We start from the raw sequence: 23920 nt of genomic DNA on the forward strand, positions 1-23920 counted from the left end.
AATGCATGGTCCAGTCTTAGAGTCAGTTAGCTTTTCCCCTCATGACTTCTAGTTTATATCAACATGTTCCCTAAACATCAGATACTAGATAGGGTTTAGGTACATGTCGCTCCGACCCTCCAGACTTTAGTCTCTGCTCCTAGCACAGAGTTCATAGCCCCCAGCTTCTCCTCGTAACACGTCATTACCAGTTTGCGCGCACCACCAGGTTAGAGGTCCCGGCTCCTTAGGTAGCCCCCTCCATGGTTTCCGCCCCATTCATGACATATCCTGTTACGTCTGCACCACATGTCTATGTATACGCCCAGTTACACCTCTTTTTACTCTTATCTTTCGCGACTGCTACGCGTCACGCCTTCTGCTCCACCCACTGCTACGCCTACTGCAATGTAATGCTATGTATTTGCGCTATGTATATATGCTCGTGTATTGTTATTAAAAGTTAGCGCGCTCATCCCAGCCCCAGCAGCTGCTGGGCCCTGTCATCCTATTCCTATGCAGGTTGTCCTGTTCCTGTCCTTATGCTGTATTAAACCTGCAAAACTCCCACTACCTCGAATCTTGACTCTTATTTATTGAGCTATCTGTTATTCATTCATTCATTCAAAAATAGATCCGGTATTATTTATTTATATACCACAGATTGAAGACCGTTTGCACGCGCCGCTCCAAGTGGGCGCTGCACTCTGAACGGAGCACACGGGGATTGAAGACCATTTGCACGCGTCTCCCCAAGTGGGCGCTGCACTCTGAACGGAGCACACAGGGATTGAAGACCGTTTGCACGCGCCGCTCCAAGTGGGCGCTGCACTCTGCCGCTGCCCGCGTCCCCCACAGGGGGACATCAGCAGGGCAGCTCCCTAGTCCCACTAGTCGGAGCCCCCCCCCCTTTCTGTCAGTCCTCGGGGAGGGGGAGGCTCGGGCAGTGCACCTGCCCCTCCCCCGGCCGGGTGCACCAGTGACGTGCATCCGTGGGAGGGCGCGTTGGGGGCGGGCCGGGTACTTAGGCCCCTGCAGCCCTGCATGCGACCTCTTTTCCGGTCGTCTGCCCTCCCGGCTGCCCCTGTCCGGCCTCGGTGCTGGTCAGCCTGCGCCTGCCTGCCTCGCTGCAAACCGTCTTCGTCATCGCCGTTGTTCTCAGGTAGGTGCCACTCTCTCGCCTCCCCCCGGCCCCGTCCCTGGACTAAGCCCAGGTCGCACAGGGGCCCTGTGGTTGGATACCACGGGGGGGGGAGAGGTGGCCGCAGGAGGAACAGCAACCGCAGGTTCAGGGGCTAGGGTGCTCAGAGATTACCATTATTGTGCCGAGTAAGCGCTCCGGAGGGTCATTAGCAGTCTTGTCTGCTGTTTTATTTAGTTAGATTGGCGCGTGGGGCTCATTGAACTTCGCCTTGCCGAGCTCAGCGGCTGGCTGCCACGCGGCCGTGCCGAAGTCAGCATTAACATAGAAATATCAAGAGACATGTCCAAGAGATTTCATGGACATGAAAATAAAAACTGAATTGCTGCGAAGGCCAGCTTATCCTCCAGCCATCATTTCGTCTGGATGCCTCACAGGGATGTTTCTTCGATGTTTTTATTTGATACATCGTTTTGAATGAGCACCCCCTGTTATCTGGTCATACACCATTTGATGTGTGGAAGTTCCAGAATCTTTCACAAACTTCATCAGGGTTAACGCGCAGTCCGGCCGGGCCGAAGTTGCACCTGGATCCAAAATGGCCACAAGTCTGACCGGTCCCCGCGGCACAATGCCCGAGGGCGACCGGGCACGTGGTGAGCGGCGAGTTTGCTTTCTGCCGGGTGCTTGGAATTTTCTTTGCCTCCCGCGTTCCTGTCCTGAATTGCATGGCCTGCTCGCCGAGCGATGCGAGTGGGGCGGGGGACCGCTGCAATGTTGCGGGTGGTCGCGCACGAGTCATGGATTTGGGCACACATGGGAATTAGCGCAAAGGCTGGTGTGCTCGCCCAGCATGTGGGAGGTGGCGGGATCGATGCCCGCATTTTTCGTAGGTCAGCATTTCGATGCACCCCCCCCCCCCACAGAGCGGAGATTCATTTGTGCCGCTGCGATAGTGCTCCCCGAGCGCCATTGCTGTTTACGAGGTGCCATAAATGCGTTCATAATGGCACTTCTCTCTCCTGCAGCCACGCGTTTCCTCAGCAGGACGCGCTACAGTGTCGTGTGTCTTCTATACCCGTAATCATGTTTCTTAAGGATGTCCTTGCATAGGCGATTGCAGGCGTCCATATAGACTCCTGATGTGGCGTAGCCCTACCACCCGTGAGGTAGTTTGATGTCACCACCCGCTCCATGTTTGTGGTGCGCTGATGGCCTATATCTTTAAATCCATTCACCATCCGAAATCAGTGAATATATGCCGACGGCCAGAGCATGTGTGCGGGACACTCGGGTCCCAAGAAAAGTGAAGCGTCACATCTGGTTCTCGTATTTCTAGGGGCATCGGTAGCAAAGGAAAGGAATGTGTGGGCCTTGCTTTAGGGGTGGCTGGGGGCCTCGGCAATTGCCATTTCTCGAGGCCCACATGGGGCACAGACACGCGCATCTGGGGTCAAGGGGCTCCCACCCCAGCGTGGTAATATCAGGCTGTTTCCTCGGGAACGGCACCGAGCACGCGGCCTACCGCTACCTGCCATCACTGCTGTCGACCGTCTGCGGTACAGCTGGTGTCGGCCCCTGCCACCCACAGGGACACCAGTGGCAATAGGAGAAACTTCTTCTATTCAGAGGCTCTGTGTCTGCCTTCCACGCCCTCCATGGGGGTGCGGTGAGCTTCATGACTTGCTATTAGCTCTGGCACGGGGGCAGCAGGATACCAGCTCCTAGGAGAACCGCGTCAAAAGTCATGCAGAAATTGAGTGCACACAGGAACACTCCTTAACGCGGACTTGCTCATCTTCCCACCTTAGAACGCAGCAAGTGCTTTCCGATAATGTATTGTGGTAACAGAAGTAGTAGATAATGAGGACATTATGCATTTATGAACAGGTACGCTTAATAGGTAGGATTTGGAGCCGCATCACGAGGGTGGGCCTGCTTTTGCATGGCCGGGTGGCACAGGCTTGGCCACTGCTGAAAATCACCTTTTCTCAGCATACAGGGCGCAGTCCTTTTCCAGGGCAACACATTTATGGCCTCATTAGCGTAGGCAGTAATAGGAGCACAGACGCATGGTCTACAACTTTTGGCGTGACACAGCCAGGTGTCCAAATCCCAGCTGAGGCGCAAATGTCTTTTCTGCTGGCGCCCAGGTGATTTAAATTGCCAACGTGGCACAGGAGCGAGCCTCGAGGTCGCGCCCACATCCGGATTGCGTCGCTCTATACGAATTAAAATTTGCCTGTAAGCAGAATGGTCTGCGCGCTGTCACTAAGTTATATGGCTTCACATCAGTGGAAATTTCATTGAGGATGAGTCTATAGCACTTGGTAACGGGAAAGGAGTATTCCATGATTAAAGTCTGTTAAGAACCTCTAAACTTCAATACACTGCTGTTTCACGGCATAGATAAACAGGGAGCGGGCGGGATGCTTGGCTTTTTGGCCATTTCTCTGCTGTCAGCTCCGCATTTGCTGACCGAGCGAACTGGATGCTGCACGAGATTGGGCAGCCTGTTAAAACCATTCTTTGTCTTGCTCTTCCTGCGGTTTTTCGGGGTACTGAGCCGCCCCCCACCTGCTGTATGCCTGTTGCGTTTGAGCAGCACGAGGGTGAGTCCTACAAACGGACGAGATGGATGGACTCGTTGGGGAAGCTTAGTCGGTTATACATGGAAGCGTGTAAAAAAATGGCTCAATTTCGCCATCCTCTGGCTATCTGCCAGATGGTTCAAATCGGGCTAAAGGGAGTTTATTTCAATAGAGCTATCTACAGGCGGGAATGAAACTATTCCTGCCCCCCCCCCTTAACAGCACAAGATACCGACAAGTATGGTAATCCGAATCTCAATTCAAGTAATAGATTCGCTTTTGTACACTTTTCCTTCATGCAGGGTCCATTATTGAGTTCGACGATGTTACCTCGGACCTGGGGATCTAGTACCGAGTCTCGCCAATGACGCGAAATACCTGTGCTGCTGGGCAAATCACTTAATTTCGCCAGGCCTAAGGAGAGGAGAAAGTCTTCATGTAACATAACTGGTGCTACATAAAGCACCCTGGTCCCGGATTCGGCAACCTCTGTGATAAGTTTAAGAACACAACACAGATGGGGGGCACTTCATAGCGAGGAGTAGAGGAGTGCCACTGTTTGCCTTCAGCAGATGGCGTATATCAGTGCTGCCGCTGCTGGCCAGACTCGTTGCCCATCCTCTCCGTTAGTCTTATGAGGGCGAGAAGTGCTTACACTTATGTGTGATTCAAAAGGGGGTGGTGATGGACAAAGTATCTGAATTAAGCAGAATACTCCTACCCAGTCAAAAGATCAGGGCTTGATCCATCACCGTTTTTTTAGCTCACTGCACCATCCCAGTTCAGAACCTGGCTATATGCAAATTAGTCTGACCCTGGCCCAGTGCATCATGGGAACAGGGCAGACCAAACTACCAAGCCAATTCTTTACTGGAAAGGAAACAAGCTTCCGGGGACCGGTTTCTGGCATTGCAGCCGTCTTCGGCCCGGCTTGCTTGAATCCTGATGGTGCAGTGAGCAAGGGACTCACATCTGAGCATACCCATCCACACTTGTGGTGGCCAAAACGATTCAAAAGGGGGTGGTGATGGACAAAGTATCTGAATTAAGCAGAATACTCCTACCCAGTCAAAAGATCAGGGCTTGATCCATCACCGTTTTTTAGCTCACTGCACCATCCCAGTTCAGAACCTGGCTATATGCAAATTAGTCTGACCCTGGCCCAGTGCATCATGGGAACAGGGCAGACCAAACTACCAAGCCAATTCTTTACTGGAAAGGAAACAAGCTTCCGGGGACCGGTTTCTGGCATTGCAGCCGTCTTCGGCCCGGCTTGCTTGAATCCTGATGGTGCAGTGAGCAAGGGACTCACATCTGAGCATACCCTTCCACACTTGTGGTGGCCAAAACGATTCAAAAGGGGGTGGTGATGGACAAAGTATCTGAATTAAGCAGAATACTCCTACCCAGTCAAAAGATCAGGGCTTGATCCATCACCGTTTTTTAGCTCACTGCACCATCCCAGTTCAGAACCTGGCTATATGCAAATTAGTCTGACCCTGGCCCAGTGCATCATGGGAACAGGGCAGACCAAACTACCAAGCCAATTCTTTACTGGAAAGGAAACAAGCTTCCGGGGACCGGTTTCTGGCATTGCAGCCGTCTTCGGCCCGGCTTGCTTGAATCCTGATGGTGCAGTGAGCAAGGGACTCACATCTGAGCATACCCTTCCACACTTGTGGTGGCCAAAACGATTCAAAAGGGGGTGGTGATGGACAAAGTATCTGAATTAAGCAGAATACTCCTACCCAGTCAAAAGATCAGGGCTTGATCCATCACCGTTTTTTAGCTCACTGCACCATCCCATTTCAGAACCTGGCTATATGCAAATTAGTCTGACCCTGGCCCAGTGCATCATGGGAACAGGGCAGACCAAACTACCAAGCCAATTCTTTACTGGAAAGGAAACAAGCTTCCGGGGACCGGTTTCTGGCATTGCAGCCGTCTTCGGCCCGGCTTGCTTGAATCCTGATGGTGCAGTGAGCAAGGGACTCACATCTGAGCATACCCTTCCACACTTGTGGTGGCCAAAACGATTCAAAAGGAGGTGGTGATGGACAAAGTATCTGAATTAAGCAGAATACTCCTACCCAGTCAAAACATCAGGGTTTGATCCATCACCGTTTTTTAGCTCACTGCACCATCCCAGTTCAGAACCTGGCTATATGCAAATTAGTCTGACCCTGGCCCAGTGCATCATGGGAACAGGGCAGACCAAACTACCAAGCCAATTCTTTACTGGAAAGGAAACAAGCTTCCGGGGACCGGTTTTTGGCATTGCAGCCGTCTTCGGCCCGGCTTGCTTGAATCCTGATGGTGCAGTGAGCAAGGGACTCACATCTGAGTATACCCTTCCACACTTGTGGTGGCCAAAACGATTCAAAAGGGGGTGGTGATGGACAAAGTATCTGAATAGACTAAAGGACTGGGTGGAGGAGTGTGGAAGGGTATGCTCAGACATGAGTCCCTTGCTCATTGCACCATCAGGATTCAAGCAAGCCGGGCCGAAGATGGCTGTAATGCCAGAAACCGGTCCCCGGAAGCTTGTTTCCTTTCCAGTGAAGAATTGGCTTGGTAGTTTGGTCTGCCCTGTTCCCATGATGCACTGGGCCAGGGACAGACTAATTTGCATGTAGCCAGGTGATTGATCAAGCCCTGATCTGTTGACTGGGTAGGAGTGTTCTGATTAACTCAGATACTCTGTCCATCACCACCCCCTTTTTGTAATTATTTTGGCCACCATGAGTGTGGAAGGGTATGCTCAGACATGAGTCCCTTGCTCATTGCACCATCAGGATTCAAGCAAGCCGGGCCGAAGACGGCTGTAATGCCAGAAATCGGTCTTCGGAAGCTTGTTTCCTTTCCAGTGAAGAATTGGCTTGGTAGTTTGGTCTGCCCTGTTCCCATGATGCACTGGGCCAGGGACAGACTAATTTGCATCTAGCCAGGTTCTGAACTGGGATGGTGCAGTGAGCTAAAAAACGGTGATGGATCAAGCCCTGATCTGTTGACTGGGTAGGAGTGTTCTGATTAACTCAGATACTCTGTCCATCACCACCCCCTTTTTGTAATTATTTTGGCCACCATGAGTGTGGAAGGGTATGCTCAGACATGAGTCCCTTGCTCATTGCACCATCAGGATTCAAGCAAGCCGGGCCGAAGACAGCTGTAATGCCAGAAACCGGTCCCCGGAAGCTTGTTTCTATTCCAGTGAAGAATTGGCTTGGTAGTTTGGTCTGCCCTGTTCCCATGATGCACTGGGCCAGGGACAGACTAATTTGCATATAGCCAGGTTCTGAACTGGGATGGTGCAGTGAGCTAAAAAACGGTGATGGATCAAGCCCTGATCTGTTGACTGGGTAGGAGTGTTCTGATTAACTCAGATACTCTGTCCATCACCACCCCCTTTTTGTAATTATTTTGGCCACCATGAGTGTGGAAGGGTGTGCTCAGACATGAGTCCCTGGCTCATTGCACCATCAGGATTCAAGCAAGCCGGGCCGAAGACGGCTGTAATGCCAGAATCCGGTCCCCGGAAGCTTGTTTCCTTTCCAGTGAAGAATTGGCTTGGTAGTTTGGTCTGCCCTGTTCCCATGATGCACTGGGCCAGGGACAGACTAATTTGCATATAGCCAGGTTCTGAACTGGGATGGTGCAGTGAGCTAAAAAACGGTGATGGATCAAGCCCTGATCTGTTGACTGGGTAGGAGTGTTCTGATTAACTCAGATGCTCTGTCCATCACCACCCCCTTTTTGTAATTATTTTGGCCACCATGAGTGTGGAAGGGTGTGCTCAGACATGAGTCCCTTGCTCATTGCACCATCAGGATTCAAGCAAGCCGGGCCGAAGACGGCTGTAATGCCAGAATCCGGTCCCCGGAAGCTTGTTTCCTTTCCAGTGAAGAATTGGCTTGGTAGTTTGGTCTGCCCTGTTCCCATGATGCACTGGGCCAGGGACAGACTAATTTGCATATAGCCAGGTTCTGAACTGGGATGGTGCAGTGAGCTAAAAAACGGTGATGGATCAAGCCCTGATCTGTTGACTGGGTAGGAGTGTTCTGATTAACTCAGATACTCTGTCAATCACCACCCCCTTTTTGTAATTACATTTATGTGTGTGCACATGAGTGCCGCTGTAAGCTTGTTGTCTGGTTTTGAGACTGCAGCACGGGGGTGCAGGTTGCATTGTGAAACCACCGCTTAGATGTTTGTGACCTCACGTTACTTAACTGGTGCTAATGTTTTGTAGTGCTCTGTTACCCTATTTGGTCCGGGCTTAAGATAACATTAATGTTCTCTTAGGTTGCCAGTCGGTGCAGGGTAATTTGTCATGTAACTATCCCCGGCAGGCGGTTCTTACGCCCCTCCTTCACTCAAAGAAAGCGTTGCGTCTGTAGTGGGTAGTTCTCTTTCCGAACATACTAGTCACTCCATATATTTACTACAAGGTCAAGAAGGAAGTGTCAAATGCTAGATAATAATTGCACATTCCAGAGTGAGCACAACATTCGGTGGCGAACATAGATGATGAAAGTATAATTCCATTCTCATGCATTTATATTCTTGGGACACAGGAGACAGCAAAAACCTGTATATATGTTCACAAAACTCGCTTAGTATCACGTTATTTAAAGTAAACAAGCAGGCTATGAAGCTGAACTGTGAATACAGCCAAAAGAAACAAGTTTAAAGTATTTAGTTCTCAAATGTTACACTTACAGACTTCAGGTGTATATAACCCTGACATGACTTATGTCACACAAAGGGTGTCGAAAATAGAGTCACTTGATCTCAGACTACACTTAAAAATTCCCCTGTTTTTGAGCTATGCTTTGAAACTGAGTTTGGAGCGCACAAAGATTCACACAGTTTCCATTTTTAGAGGTGCATAACTCCTGGAGATTCAGGAGGAAGTCAGAAGTCAAGTGTTGTCACACTTGGAAACAGAAATTGTTGTGAACTGGTACCACAGTCTCCGGTCCCATACCTTACCTGATTACATGAGCTTGCCACGGTGCTCTATCTTTCAGGAATGAAAACGCTTCAGGGGTGAGGCTGGGAATGCATGTACATGTTCGGACTTGTATGTTTCAAAGAATCAGAACGGCTCCCCCATTATGTTAATTGTTTATGCATGGACACACAAACAGGCAGGCTCATGCTCTGACATCATAAGAAGGGGCGAGGGCAGTGCAGGTCTTACGTTTCGTTTAACAAGAGGTGTAGTGTAGGGTTAGACGGAGTTTTAAACTGTAATGGGTGCGTTACTGTTAGAGGAGTGTTATGAAAGGGTAGAAAGTCTAGAGTGTTTTGCAATGGCATTCTGTATTTTCATGAGGCACAAAGGTGCTCGCGTGTCATGTGCAGCGAAATCACGTCATAGATTATTACTGTAGATTTTTAGAAACGTTTGCTGCAGGATTGGCTAATCCCCATCACAGAAGTTGGTGCAAGAACAGGGGATACTTGAATGCACTCTCAGGACCCAGACACAGTGAGCGAGTGTGGGGTGGGACAGCGTGCCGAATGGCTCCTATGAAGGACTAGTCAGAATGCCAACAAGCACTTGCCAAACATAAGATCGCCAGGCCTGTGACAGTCATGGACATGCCAGGCACAACCTCAAATGCAACTGGCTCTACCCCATCTCTACCAGATCAGTCAGCATGTTGGGCAATCTCCCCTGTACAGGCCAATCCAACCCCTACCCAGTGGCTTGTCCGGGCCATCCCTCCCATGCATATCTGTAGTTATTACCTATTGTTTAGGAAGTGCTAACTTGTCGTTCTATGGTAGGTTAATTCTTGCGTGTTAGCGCATAGGGCATAGGGTCACTTTAGCAAGTTTATGTATAGCACAGCACAGTGGGAAACACATTTTAGGACGATAGGCTTCGCAAACACCTTTAACGAATCAGCACTGAATGTGTCCGCGACTGCAAATTGGAACTGATGGCTTACACGTCGGTGCACCAGTAATCAAAGTAATCACGAACCAAGGTCAGTGGGCCTACCCTCTCTTCAAACATGAAGCAGGGGACTATAGGCGTACCATTGGTCATACTACTAAGGGTATTTCTCAACACTCTACATGGGTCTGTCAACAGAGGTATTGGCATTGAAATGTTGCTTCAAGCGGAGTGTGTGAATAATATTGGACGTGGCAGGTACTTTGCAGTAATTCCTGGCTTGTCGTGCTTCATTCAGTTTAATGAGGTGGTTAGAATAGGTTTATTATTCCTTGAGGCAGGTTTAGTTTGGCTACTGCCATATTACAATTGCACGACTACTAACACTTTAAAAGTCCCTGCAGATCAGTTGACAACATAGCGCAGGGTAGCTTTCAGGATGTGGGGGATCTGGTGTGTTCTTCCGCTGCAATTTGTAAGATTTGAGGGTATGGATGCATTCGCGCATCACGGCACAGGCAGTATGACTATCAGTTGCCCTAGGTAAAAGCTTAGTTGGGCCCCCCTCTCCTCTCCCCGGGGTGGAGCAGCTTCGTTTAGATACAGGCCACCCCTCTCATGCTCATGCTTTCAAGAGCATGACACGCACAATTCTAAATAGGTCTGCATTCAATTAGGGGAGGGTGATGTGTTTGTGTGCTGCGACACAGCAGCAGCTCATTAATGGTACGGAAATTACTAAGTAACCCACCAGCTAGAATGTAGGAGGTTTTACCTGATCTAAAGAGCCCCTTCAGTGATGTTGGGGGAACATAGGGCACAAGGTGAAGTGTCGCAGGGGGCACACTCCATGAGTGGGTTATCTCACAAAGGCTGCCTCAAACCATGGCTTCAGAGAGCCTCTTTCTGGTCAAATGGGAGGGATGAATGAAAGGGATCTCCCGCACCCTGATTGTTTTGGGCACCATTGGAGCTCATTTATTTTATGCAACTAAGAAGCAAGCAGTAAGCAAACAGTTGGCCTGGTTGAAGATGTGTGCTCCGGGTCTAGATGTGGGTAGGTAACAACAACGGTCTTAATGCGAACTGCAGGGTTCTCACGCAGTGGAGGGTCCTGGGCTAGGTGCATCGGCACGCGCGCAGCCTGAGTCAGAGTTAGGTTTGGTTATTCAGGTTAAAGTAGGGAGATCTCAGGTGGTATTTACATGCTCGAAGGGGCATAGGGAGTAAGTAATAGTGTCCCTAGTTGCCCAACTGTGTTTTTTTTTTCATCTGAACAGGGTGCTTGTCAAACAGCCGCCTGGGATCCAACGAATGCCCATTAGGGGTGACGGGTCACGTGACGGACATACCAGTCACCCTGCACGGGGAACGTGAAGGGAGTTTGGCTAAGTAGCTTCAACGCATGATGGGGACAATTAGTGACATGCCTGGAGTGGTAAGCCTGGTAGCTAGGGGCAGGACGCCGAGGGAAATAGCCGGACGGGCGCGCACAGGCAGGTGATTTCAATGGGGGCCTTAGCCAAGCTTGCTGCCGGGCTGGGGGCCCACACAACTAAGGTGATTACCTAAGGTTGCAAGCTTGCACCAGGAAATTTATGCTCAAGCCCAACGCCAGAATGGCGAGATAGTCCCCAAGGGGGGAGATGGCCATTGTGCGCCTCACTAGGTCAGGGACAACCACTACTGAGGGCTGATAGCAGGGACATGACGGGTCCTCAGCGAATCCTGGAAGCCTATAGCTAGACATGTGTCCCACTCTAGTAGTCGATACCAGTACTGGTATAAGTATCCAGGGTCACAGGTGTGTAACAGGGTCCGGCCATCGGTAGGTTTGCACCCCACAAAATGTGCAACGACTTAGGTGGGACACCGTGCTTTATTCCTTCATTCCTGGGGTGACCCCATTGTCAGAGCGCCAAGGATAACGTGAACATAACTTGAAAGTGTCTCGTCAAGGTGGCAAGTCAGGAAGGATATGTTTCTCCTTGACGTGCGGGAGGCACTAGAAGCTGCGAGACGTAACTAGGGAACTCTGAGGTGGGGGGCTCTGTCATCGACGGTAGCCTCCGCCAGAGCTGTGGCGGAGTTACAAGGCGATCTGGAGTCAGACTGGTACAGTAAGGGTACCTCTGCGGCAGACGGGTACAGTAAGGGTACCTCTGCCTGGCACAGTAAGGGTGCCTGAGCCAAAGACCTGGAGCCGTAGGGAGATTCCGGGAAAACCGCGACGGCGCCCCGTTAGTCCTTCGGGCGGTTTGGGGGCCTTACCAACCGGGGGTGTGCCACACCACGCTCCGCCCTGAAAGGGGGGGCGGGAGTATAAGACATGAATACGTGATCCGTAAGGGGATCAGCAAAGGCTGCACTGTCTGGGCGTCGACCCACCGTGCCGGCTGGCTCATAGGCGGGCGGGGCAGCGAGGGGCTGCCTGCCCTGGATCGCCCATAAGATAACCCACAAAAAACGTCATACTTTTTGTTGTATGAAAATAAACCTGCAGCAGTTCTTTACCCATAATAATGTGTCTTGTGTAATCATTATATGGGCAAGTGTATAAAATGCAGGGGGGAGCGGATGACGGTGTGGGCACTATGAACGGAGCACACGGGGATTGAACACCGTTTGCACGCGCCGCTCCAAGTGGGCAATGCACTCTGAACGGAGCACACGGGGATTGAAGACCGTTTGTATGCGCCTCTCCAAGTGGGCAATGCACTCTGAGCGGAGCACACGGGGATTGAAGACCGTTTGTATGCGCCTCTCCAAGTGGGCACTGCACTCTCAACGGAGCACACGGGGATTGAAGACCGTTTGTATGCGCCTCTCCAAGTGGGCGCTGCACTCTGAACGGAGCACACGGGGATTGAAGAAGTACTGGTGCCACTTCACGTTCTTCAATGGCTTCAGTTGTTACTCCAATCAGAGCAAACCACGGCGCACAGGGCGCATAGTGAGGGGACCTTCCTACAAACCCTTCTCTCACTCAGCTGCTCGATAATCTGGCGCCAGATGTGCGAGGACAGATGTGCTTCTGTTTTGGGGGGTAGGTCGCCTGTTTGTATTTTGGTTTGCAAGGATGAACCTGACTTCAGATTCATGAGATGTTGTCGTAAAGTTCAGCATTATTCTCTCCTATTTACTGCGTGATCTTCATGATGCTAGCATTGTGCCAGATACAGCTTCTCTCTGGAATGTGTATGTTTTCGCCATCACACAATTTACGCATTCTCCTGGCCTTTTTTTCTCCTTGTACCTTACAGTCGTAGCACAAACCCATCACTGGAATTAGGTCCCTAAATTCACAGTCCTATGCGAGCCTGGCTTTCGGTTTATATCTCAGATTGTATTAAAAAATTCTCTTGATATTGCGTAATATTCGTGCTATTACATTATTTATTGGGTCTCTGCTACAATGCAGTATTTCACAACTGTAACTAGTTTACCCAATATTTATACTGATGGCAATGTGACACGAATATAGGTATTTTATTTCTTCATAAATATGTTGTGGCATGGAACATATTTGCACTGAACGGTGAGCATGAGGTTCAGCAACTTTCTTGGTCACTTACAGGCTCCCTTTCTCCGCCAGATGACTTTTTACTTGCCTGTTGCTGTACCTAAGGTTTACGAAAGATCTATTCTTTTATGCGGCGATATTTGAATTTGACAACTGGGAGACAGAGGGCATTGCAACACAACTCAAAAGGCCAGGATCAATGCGATATTACCCTTTAATGGCGCTTTTAGAGAAACTCGGACAAGTGTAGCCGTTTCAGCTTCTTGAGAATAGAAAAGAAAGACAAGAGCCGGCGACGCGGCTCAGGTGCTCAGTCAGGGAGACGAGCATGCTTTTCTTTTTCACTCGCATGACACATTGATTCACAGGACTGAAGAGTGCGCGGCAGAGTACAATTGATCAGCACCTTCCAATTGGTGATTTGTCTAAGGACGAAAGCCTCGCTCGATTGCTCAGCAGGACCGGTGTGCTCTAAAACAACTCTGTCACCGTGCACGCCTACAAGGGGCCGCAGCCAGGACCGTACTCATGGGCTTACACCCTGGGATGAAAGGCTGTGGTTAGAGCCCTCAAGCTGCAGATCAGCCTCCTTGCTCACTCCTTCATGAAGTCACTTTAGAAACCGACTGACTTCCTGCACGTACATTTTGAAAGGACTCGTTAATTGAATAAATAGCCTTACTTTACGTCAGTTGCACTTTAAGTGCCTATTATTGAAACATGAGACAAATATTATTTCCATTTACATTCGTGAACGTGGAAAGTACTTTCTCAAAGCAAAATATAATATTAAACCTCATTCTACACAATGTAATCCACAAGTCCAATCATAGATTACATCAAACCGAAATGTGTCCAGGGAGCTCTATTATGACACAAACAAACATAACATCAACCAAATCCAGACTCCTGTCATCTCCCATAAAGGACTCACGCCCAAATGAACAACAGAAAAGATTGCCTTTGCATTGAGCAACCGAATTCTGTTGGATGTCTGCACCTAGAAGATCCTGAATGGAACCATCTTTGGCGTAGGCAGGGGGGTGCGTTGGGTGCTGGCTTCCCCGGGTGTTACCACTGAGGGGGTGACTAAATGGCACTGAGGGGGATCACTGGGCAAACATGGGGCACCTCGGCCCCAACCATGATGGTCGAGTTTGTTTGCCTGTGGTGCCCTACGGTTTGTTCTTCTGTGGCTCTCAGGCCAGCAGGCACAGGTAACCAGTTACCTCGTGCTCTCCACATCGCTGACTCGGCAATGCGGCGTGCATGCTGTGTTTTTTAAAATTATTTAATTTTACTTTCCTTATCCCGTCGTCTGTTGACCCTGCCCCCCCCCCACCCCCACTGCCGCGCTGATGTTACATGTGCGAGCCGTGCCTAATGGCTCTGCAAACTGGGCCAAGGGAGAAGATGTTGTGTCGTGGCTAGAGCTGCCGACTTTGGAAATGGTTCACCAATCTCGAGTCCCGGCATCCGCTCAACCGTCTGTGATTCTGGCTAATCATTTAGGCTTCCAGTGAAAAAAAAACAAGATTAAAAAAGTGAAAAGTGACCTAGTGTAATGTAATTTGACGCTCATCTAAAGAGACTCTGTATTTTATTTATTTATTTGGCACATTTGTAGAGCGCTCTGTTACCCGGAGGTGTCCTGGCGCTGGTATGAAAGGGCTAACGTGAGTGAGCAGGCTTACTGAGTGAAGAGCCAAGTCTTGAGTCCTCTTCTAAAGGCCATCAGACCCTGAGTTTGTCTGAGCACAAGTGGGAGTTTGCTCCAGGCCTCTGCCGCCCTAAGGGAGAAGCTCCTACCTCCCCAGCGAGCTCTTTTGATTTTGGGGACCGTAACCAGAGCCAATTCTCCTGACCTCAGGGTTCGTGCTGGTTTATGCCAGCGAAAAAGCTATTTCATGTGTCTAGGGCCCATATCATGAAGGGCTTTGAAGACCATGCATAGTGCCTTAAATGTAATTCTCTTATCAAGCACAGGCTACATAAAACTGCCAAGAAAAGGACAACTCTTCTTGCAGTTGATGCTCAGGGTGGAGAGGGTGAACTCCCCGCAGGGAGGTAGTATAGGGGATGAGAAATCAGAACTTTAACACTCAAATATCGAGTACAATAATGTGATGCCCAGCTCTATTTTTATGAAATTTAATTTTCTTTTAATTTTACAGCAAAACTAAATACTACATAATCTATTTGGCATGTCATACAGGGTTGTCCTTGGTTGCTCTAACAATAAGGTACTGAGGGGCATATTACCAAGAAGTGCGTTAGTAAACGCACAATGCACATCCCCTTATCGCCGGCTATCGCCGGATTTCATCACCTTTTTAGCGCGCAATTATCAATGCGCATCACGTAGGCGATTTGAAATCCTGCGATAGTCGGCTATATGGCACATTAGCGCATGAAAACAAACGTTGTTTTCACGCGCTAATGTGTTCCTTGATAATATAGGGGGGGTGGATTCAGCTTTATGATCCACTCCCCCATGTTATCAATGCCCTAAAACCTGGTCAGAGCAGGCGTTGGGAGACCTGCGATAAACAAGTTTATCGCAGGTCTCCCTCTCCCAACGCCTGCCTAGGTAATAGGGTGTTCCCACCTCCAACCACATTTTACATGTGGTTGGACGTGGGAATGCCCACTTTGCATGTCATTAGCGATGTTTATCGCCGACATGCAAAGTGGGCTTGCGCCAGGCTTTAAAATGTCCTTGTTAATAGGGCTCTAGCAGTATCGCCGCTTTCTCGGCACAATTCGACGAAAAAGCGGCGATACTTGCCCTTGGTAATATGCCCCTGAGATCCTTCTGGCTTCAGTACTCAAACTCCTACTACCTCATATGTGCCACTGACTCCCCGTACACGGACACGTACCTAATGTACACAAGGGATGTCAGTGTAAGGTTTTGAGTTTTCATCATCATAGTAACTTTATTGCGACTTTTACAGTCATAAAAGCACAAGGTTTAAAAAGAAAAAAAAAGCAACACAAATTGGTACACAAATAACCTAAATTCCGGTGGTGACATTGAGAATTACAGTACAGTGTAAAACTTCCGAAGATATTCACAAAGTTAAAACAGTTTTAGATTTAAATCCCGTTTATCTTAAAAAAATAAATTAGTATAAAAAGCATTAAGACAGTTATTAAACATTTTGTAGGGATTAGATAAAAAACTTTCGAGTTTTACGTAACAGCAGAACCTGACAACTAACAGCCTATTAGACCACACTCTCATTGGCACGTTTGCTGAAGTATAAACTCACAAAACACAGAACGTTGCTGTCACCTCTTTATATGCAACACTCAGGGCAGGAAAGTACTCCTCCATCCACTATGATTGCTTGCTGGACGTGTCCCTCCAGGGCACGGGACAGGCTCTGATTCTCACATTGTCAGGGACAGGCATAAACGTCAGCGCACATGCTAGCTTACCAGGCCAAAATAAAAGTCAAGATACCACATGCGCATGAAGTCAGACACCTTGGACAGAGGAAGACACCAGTATACCATGCACCGGACATTCCTGTTCAAAATCTAATGGTCCACAATGTAATTATACGATTAGCATGTACTATTTTCTCCTCACAAAACGTTTGAAATAACCCTGATTGGTCCAATATTGAGCTGAAAACTCAGTGATATATGTACCTTAAGGCTTTTTTATTGGTTTAGTGATGAGCAACAAACCCACAGACAGACCTCAGATGCTCTGCCTCACATTCCCTAGGGAATGATATCTTAATTGCATTTGCTTACTTGGTGCCTCAGCACTTTCTGATTGCCTCACACGTGTTCGCCCCCCTCCCAATAATCATTTTCACCTACACAGCTGTGCACATTGTTGAGATACCCACAAACATCATTGAATTAAAGAACAGAGAAATACACACCTATTCTTTTTATACTTTTCTTTGCACAGTCCCACAATAGTCTTACTTCCACTGTGGACTTGTCACTTATAGATAATCTGTTGCACCATTGGACTGGCCAGCCAGAAGTTATTGATCATCCTTAGAGGGTAAGGGGTGTGGGTCAGTTACAGGTCGATCCGCGGATGTCCCCACCCTCAGCCCCCACAGGTTGTGCTGGCTGCTTTACATTGTCCAGCAGTGTTGTGGCTGGAGAGAGTGCAGATGCTTACCTGGTGAGATCACCTTGCTCCACTCCGGCCATCTTAAGCCCCTATGTTCTAAAAACATTGTTAATGCACACACAGTATTCACCACTTGCTCATCAATTAGTGGCGCCATGCTTAAAAGATATTCACTCTCCCTCTTTAATTTATCAACTCCCCTAAGCAGCGTTTTTCCTTTATAGGGATTAAAATCGGGTCTGAATAATTGCCAATTGGGGAGGAGCTGGGTTTTCAACGTTGAAGAATTTTGTTAAAAATGGATCATGGATAACTCTGAATGAGATGGCAAGTCTAATTCATGGAAACTTTTTGTTGACAGGTTTGTATAACTTGATCCATAAATCCCTGGGGCAAATGGATCTAGCACAGATCGGTCAATCCACTCAATTGACCAATGATCTCTTTTTGCACCCACGTTCTAAGAATCCCGGAGATTGGAGACGCTGCTTAGCGCAGAGTAGGGAGGGGGATTTAAGTTCTAAAGTAATTAGGGAATGGCAGAAACAAGAAAACTGTGAGCTGACTCCTAACACTTGGAAAATTATAAATAAATTCAATTTTAGTGTATTGAGAGGCGCCAATTGGCCAAGAATGCTATTTTTTAGTAAATGGCTCTTATATTGTACCCCAGCCGTCATTGCTAAAATGTATATTAACACTCCATCTACCTGTTTTAGATGTAGACAACAGGACCTGGCTAATTGGTCTCATATAATGGTCCACTGTCCTAAAATTAGGTTATTCTGGAAGGGAATTTTTGCTTTGCTTCAAATTTATCTGAAGATTATGGTTCCCTGCAACGTTAATTTAATATTATATGGTTTTGATCCAGAACTTAAATTGTCTGAACAGTTTGCAAAACTTGTTTATATCGTAATTGCAGTGGCCAGGTCATTGTTACTCCAGTATTGGAGGTCAGAGTCGGTTCCTACCGTAGATGAGTGGCTTCAAAAAATTAAAAGAGTCAGGAAAAGTGAACATGTATATGCACAAAGGATCGGGGATTGAGAACATTTTCAAAAATTTGGGAATCATATTTTGATTAGTTGTTTACGACTGTTAGTAGATCAAGAAAGTAAAGCTTTGTGTTTGACGCCTGCTCTGGCAGATTCAGTTTCTGCGTTATGTTAAATCCTTTTGTTCAAGGTGTATTACTCGCTATGATGCATAATGTTGTCAAGTACTTCAATAATAAAAAACAACTTTTTAAATCAATTAGTGAGAATGCTGTAAGGGAAGAGGGACCAATATGTGAAATGTTTACCTTACATTCTGGGAACATTGTGGATCCTGGAATTCACATTATGCTCTGTGTACTGGTGCAGTGTGATTTTTGGCATGAGAGTAGCATTTGTGGACACTGCCATGGGGATTAAACAATACATATTGGGAGACGTGGCCACTGACATAGCAATGGTACTTTACATGCTGGGGGCAATGTGAACACAGTGAAGGAAATTATCCTTTATAGCCTTAGGCTAAGGAGGAGAAAGGTCAGGAGCTATATTTAACGAAGTTAGCATAGCTAGACAAATGCAGTGGTGCTTCCTAAACCGTGGCAATGCAAATACAAAGAAGAATAACTTGTTTTTGAGTAATTGTATTTCATTTTATACAAATTATATAGCAACTAAATTGCTGTACACGTTAAACAAAAAGTAATTACAATCAATGAAGGGCATGCCATACGAGCATATACATACTACAACCTATATAATAAGAAGCGACATAGGGGAGGACTCTTTTAGAAGGGAGTAGAACGAGTGAAAACGGGCGGCAGAGCGCCTAGGGACACAATGCAAGGCTTTTAGCAGCATGTAATGAATCAACATGGATGCAAGGATGGATAAGGGGATGAAGAGAAACAAAGGAAGTTGGTTGGCAGGACAACGGACAGCAGTTGCTGTTGAAGTCTGTGAACTATTCAAATATTTAATAAGTTCTCATTCAGAACTTCTTATTACTCACATTACTTTTTAACAAAAACATTTGTAAAATGTGCTCCAGAGTGCACTGTTAAACCATATCTTCCAAAACCTGACAGAGAGAGAGAACCCGACCATTGCCTTCTTGCTTTGTTGGTGCAATATTTGGCTCACAGTGAAACATCTCCTGGGCTGCTCGTGCTTCCAGCCATTAGCTACACCCTCATTTACAGTAATATTAAAGTGTGTACTGGAGATCACCGATCTATAAATGAACATTCTATCAGCATATTTTGCTCCAATCACCCATTCCCATGTGTCCACGAGCATGAGGCAAATATAGTAACCTTTATCCAAAATATCAAGTGCAAACTTTAAGCAAGGCCACCATGCTTGTCATTAGGGGGCCTATTACGATTGCGTTTTTTTTGCATCCTCCAGGCCGGCGGAAGCCACAGCCGGCCCGGAGGATGCTGAAAAACCGCAGCAGACCCACCAAAGACCCACCGCCACATTAGGATGGCTGGTGGGTCCTGGTTTCCGTCCGCAGCTTTTCCGCCGCGGTTGGCTTACAACGCAGCGGAAAAGCTCTAATATGGTGGCGGTGTCTCTCAGACACCACCACCGCCAGCCATATTAGGATGGGCTTTAAAAAATGCTTTTCCGCGGCGAGTTTTCCACCGTGGAAAAGCATGTGGAACTTCACTGCGGGGACCCGTTGCGGGCCCCCTGGGTGAAGGGGGGGTTGGGGGTGCACATGGGGGGTACCTATGGTACCCCCCCTGCATTTGTATGCAGAAATTGGCAGGCACCTCACGGTGCCTGCCGCTTTCTGCATACAAATGCAATGTATGCATTTTTACCATTGCGGCGGGTGCAGCTTGAAGCCGCACCCGCCGCAATGGTAAAAATAGAGGATGTGACCACCAGGGTAGCGGTCACATCCTAATTGGACAGGAGGGAACTCCGCAGGCCATGCGGAGGTTCCCTCCTCCTCTATGGTCCTCTAGTAGTCTGTCCGCGATCATAATGGGCCCCTTAGATCGGAAGAACCGCCGGTTTAACTTTGAGTTTCGTTGGGCGGGACCACATGTGGTTTTGCCTTGTTAACTTGGGGTCTGGAAGTTTCTCAGTTTACAGAGATGTGCTGCAGCCTGCCAGTCATTCAAGTGAATACACTGAAAAGAACGCATTGCATTTTAGCAGAAGCCGGTCCAAATTATATAGAATGTAAAACGCTTCTTTGAGAGTAGGGACGAGCTCATTATTGACTACCCAGGGGCATAAATATGGCAGAGCACCAGGACTGCACATGGGCATGTGCACACTGTCCTTTGTGAGTCTGTCCAGCATCTGTCCAAGCACTTTAGCTTTCAACGCTTGGTAAAACGCTGATCCTTGGGGTAAAGGTAAAGGAAGCAGACAGTGTGCCTAATTTATTGCATATTTGCTATTTTAGCGATTTTGTTCGACAGCCGAAGTCAAAGAGATGTATAAAAATGACTTTAAGCTCAAATACCTATCCTATAAGGTCTCTTCTCTGCTCGCTCACATGCAGTCGTTTTCAACTGTTCCCGCATATCTTCTCGCGAAGTGCACAAGCGATAGTGCACTAGTCGTTGCACTATTAGTTCCAATATTTCTTGTTTCCTTCAATCTCCCCCTCTTACATTATCCTGGAGCAGAGAGGACTAATGAGAACATAATTTCTGAATATTTCCTGCAATTGCTTGAACCAAGATTTGACACACCTTTCTACAGTCTTTCCGAAGAGCTTATATATTATTCTAGCGGTATGATTTGCCGTTCTCCATGTTCTTTCACAGTGCTTACACTGAAGCTGAAAAATCCTTCATTCTATGTAGTTTCATAGAGAAAATCAGAGACAAGTCTGTCAACAAACTGGACATTCATTGACATACATAGTTTGTCAAGATGTGCTCTGAGAAGCGGGCACTACACAAATTGGGAGGATGCCGCTTGTAAGTTCGCTTCAGTGAAGGGTTTGGCTTATATATGGTGTAAAGTAACATTACAACAAGAGCTAAGGATACATCTTATGAAAACACGGTGCAGAGCAGGAATATCGACGGAGAAATATTGTGGGACATAAATATCGGCGCAAAAATATCATGGGTAAGAAATATCGACAACAAAAACATAGTTGACAAGAATATCGACTGACAGGTAAGTAATATTGTAACAAAAATATTGTTGTAATAAATATTGTTTACAAAAATATAGTTGACAAAAATATCGAATTTTTAATAATGTTATGTATTTTAGTGTTTTTAATTAGAATTGTTTGTCATTTTATTATATGTTTTATAATTTTACTAGTTATTAATTTATTTTTAGTTCCGTAGCAGGTTGTGGGTTTATAGGGGAATAGGATGGGAAGTAATTTAATTATGTAGATTCAAATTATAATTTATAGTAGTTCATTTTGTTTTTTTTTTAATTAGTATTTTGCGTTTTTAGTTCCGTAGCGGGTTGTGTGTTTATAGGGGAATAGGGTGGGAAGTAATTTAGTTAAATAAAATGTATAGAATAATTAATCTGTTAATTGATTAATTAATAATAGTTTTATAATTAGTTGTTAATTAATTTCAATTAGTCAGTTAATAATTAATTATGTTAATTATTTAATTAATTTTAGGTGTGTCTTCTGGTGGTTATATGTGTAAATGGTGTGAAGGGTGGTAAGTAATAAAATTTTTATTGATATATTATTACATATTTTTAATTTAATTACCATTAATTAATTAGTAATTATTATTGTAATTGTGTAATTATGTTAGGTGTGTGTTGTGGTGTTTATATGTGTAAATGATGTGAAAGGTGGTAAGCAATTCATTTTTTATTGATTAATTGATAAATAATAATACATTTATTTTCATTAATTAAGAAGTACTTATTAAATTTAATTGTGCAATTAATTTTAGGTGTGTGTTGTGGATAATATAATGTTAAATAATGTGTAATTAATTATTTTGTATTATCTTTGTTAATAATAATATATTTAAATGCATACATTATGTTCATATTGGAAATGAAATTTATTAAACATGTTGATGTTTTTGTTTTTTATTGTTTTGGGATTCAGCGCTTTCCCTATTGTTGCACTCACTAGAGTGGGAATAGTCATTTTTACCCTTCCGCTATCCAGCGCTTTCCTTACTGTTGCACTCACTGGAGTGGGAACAGTAATTTTTACCCCTCCGCTATCCAACGCTTTCCCTGCTGTTGCACTCATTGAAGTGGGAATAGCAATTTTTACCCCTCCGCTATCCAGCGCTTTTCCTACTGTTGCACTCACTGCAGTGGGAATAGTAATTTTTACCCTTACGCTATCCAACGCTTTCCCTACTGTTGCACTCATTGAAGTGGGAACATTAATTTTTACCCCTCCGCTATCGAGCGTTTTCCCTACTGTTGCACTCACTGGAGTGGGAATAGTAATTTTTACCCCTACACTATCCAACGCTTTCCCTACTGTTGCACTCAATGGAGTGGGAATAGTATTTTTTACCCCTCGGCTATCCAACGCTTTCCCTACTGTTGCACTCACGTGAGTCGAAATAGTAATATTTATCCCTCCGCTATCCAGCACTTTCCCTACTGTTGCACTCACTGGAGTGGGAATAGTAATTTTTACCCATACGCTATCCAACGGTTTCCCTATTATTTCACCCATTGGAGTGGGAATCGTAATTTTTACCCCTCCGCTATCCAGCTCTTTTCCTACTGTTGCACTCACGTGAGTCGAAATAGTAATATTTACCCCTCCGCTATCCAGCGCTTTCCCTACTGTTGCACTCACTGGAGTGGGAATAGTAATTTTTACCCCTACGCTATCCAACGGTTTCCCTATTATTTCACTCATTGGAGTAGGAATAATAATTTTTGCCCCTATCCTATCCAGCACTTTCCCTACTGTTGCACTCACTGGAGTGGGAATAGTAATTTTTTCTCCCTCACTATCAAACGTTTTAAGTACTAATGTTTTTATTTTGTTATTAAATGTATATTTTTAAATAGTTTAATGTGTTAATTAAATATAGAATATTTTATATTTTTTTTAATTACTTATATATGTGCTTATTTTATTTTTATATAATTAAAGAAGTTTATAAATTAAATAAAGATAATAGTTAATAAAATGTAGTTAAGTAAATATATGTGTATGTCCACTTTTTGTGTGTTTATATTTATTAAATGAAGTTTATTTGTTATAATTAGTTAAAATATGTATTAAATGTAATTTATTTTGTTAATAATATTAATATTATTTAATTAATTTAATTTAAGCTATGTTATTTTTTTAAGTCGATATTTTTTACATCTATATTTTTTACATCCATATGTTTGAGTCGATATTATTGTACTTACCTGTTTAAGTATAGAGTCGATATTTTTGGAATCAATATTTTTCACATCGATATTTAAACATGGAACCTAAAAACACGTTTCCCTTCCAACAGAAGGCATTACAGCTGCTTGAGCTTTTAGGTTTAAGCAAATACATATGTCTTAACTGACATACATGGAGATTACATGAATTTCCTCATGGCATATATCAAATCATGTCAACGATTGGGAGCTTCTGATTCCTGTCCCAATCCTAACAGGCAAGCTATCTTGGTTGGTTGCATATCTGCTAAGACATCTGCAGGCAACAGATTAAAATGCCAGCCCAATCCCCT

General features: G+C 46.0%; 1 protein-coding gene across 2 annotated transcripts in view; it reads right to left on the reverse strand.

Annotated features, from left to right (window-relative positions):
• Positions 1-23920, reverse strand: part of ADCY2 (adenylate cyclase 2) — a 1840236-nt gene that overhangs the window by 741957 nt on the left and 1074359 nt on the right. The gene's annotated exons all lie outside the window — the stretch shown is intronic.

Source organism: Lissotriton helveticus, chromosome 4_1 (assembly GCF_964261635.1).
Source record: "Lissotriton helveticus chromosome 4_1, aLisHel1.1, whole genome shotgun sequence".
NCBI lineage: Eukaryota > Metazoa > Chordata > Amphibia > Caudata > Salamandridae > Lissotriton > Lissotriton helveticus.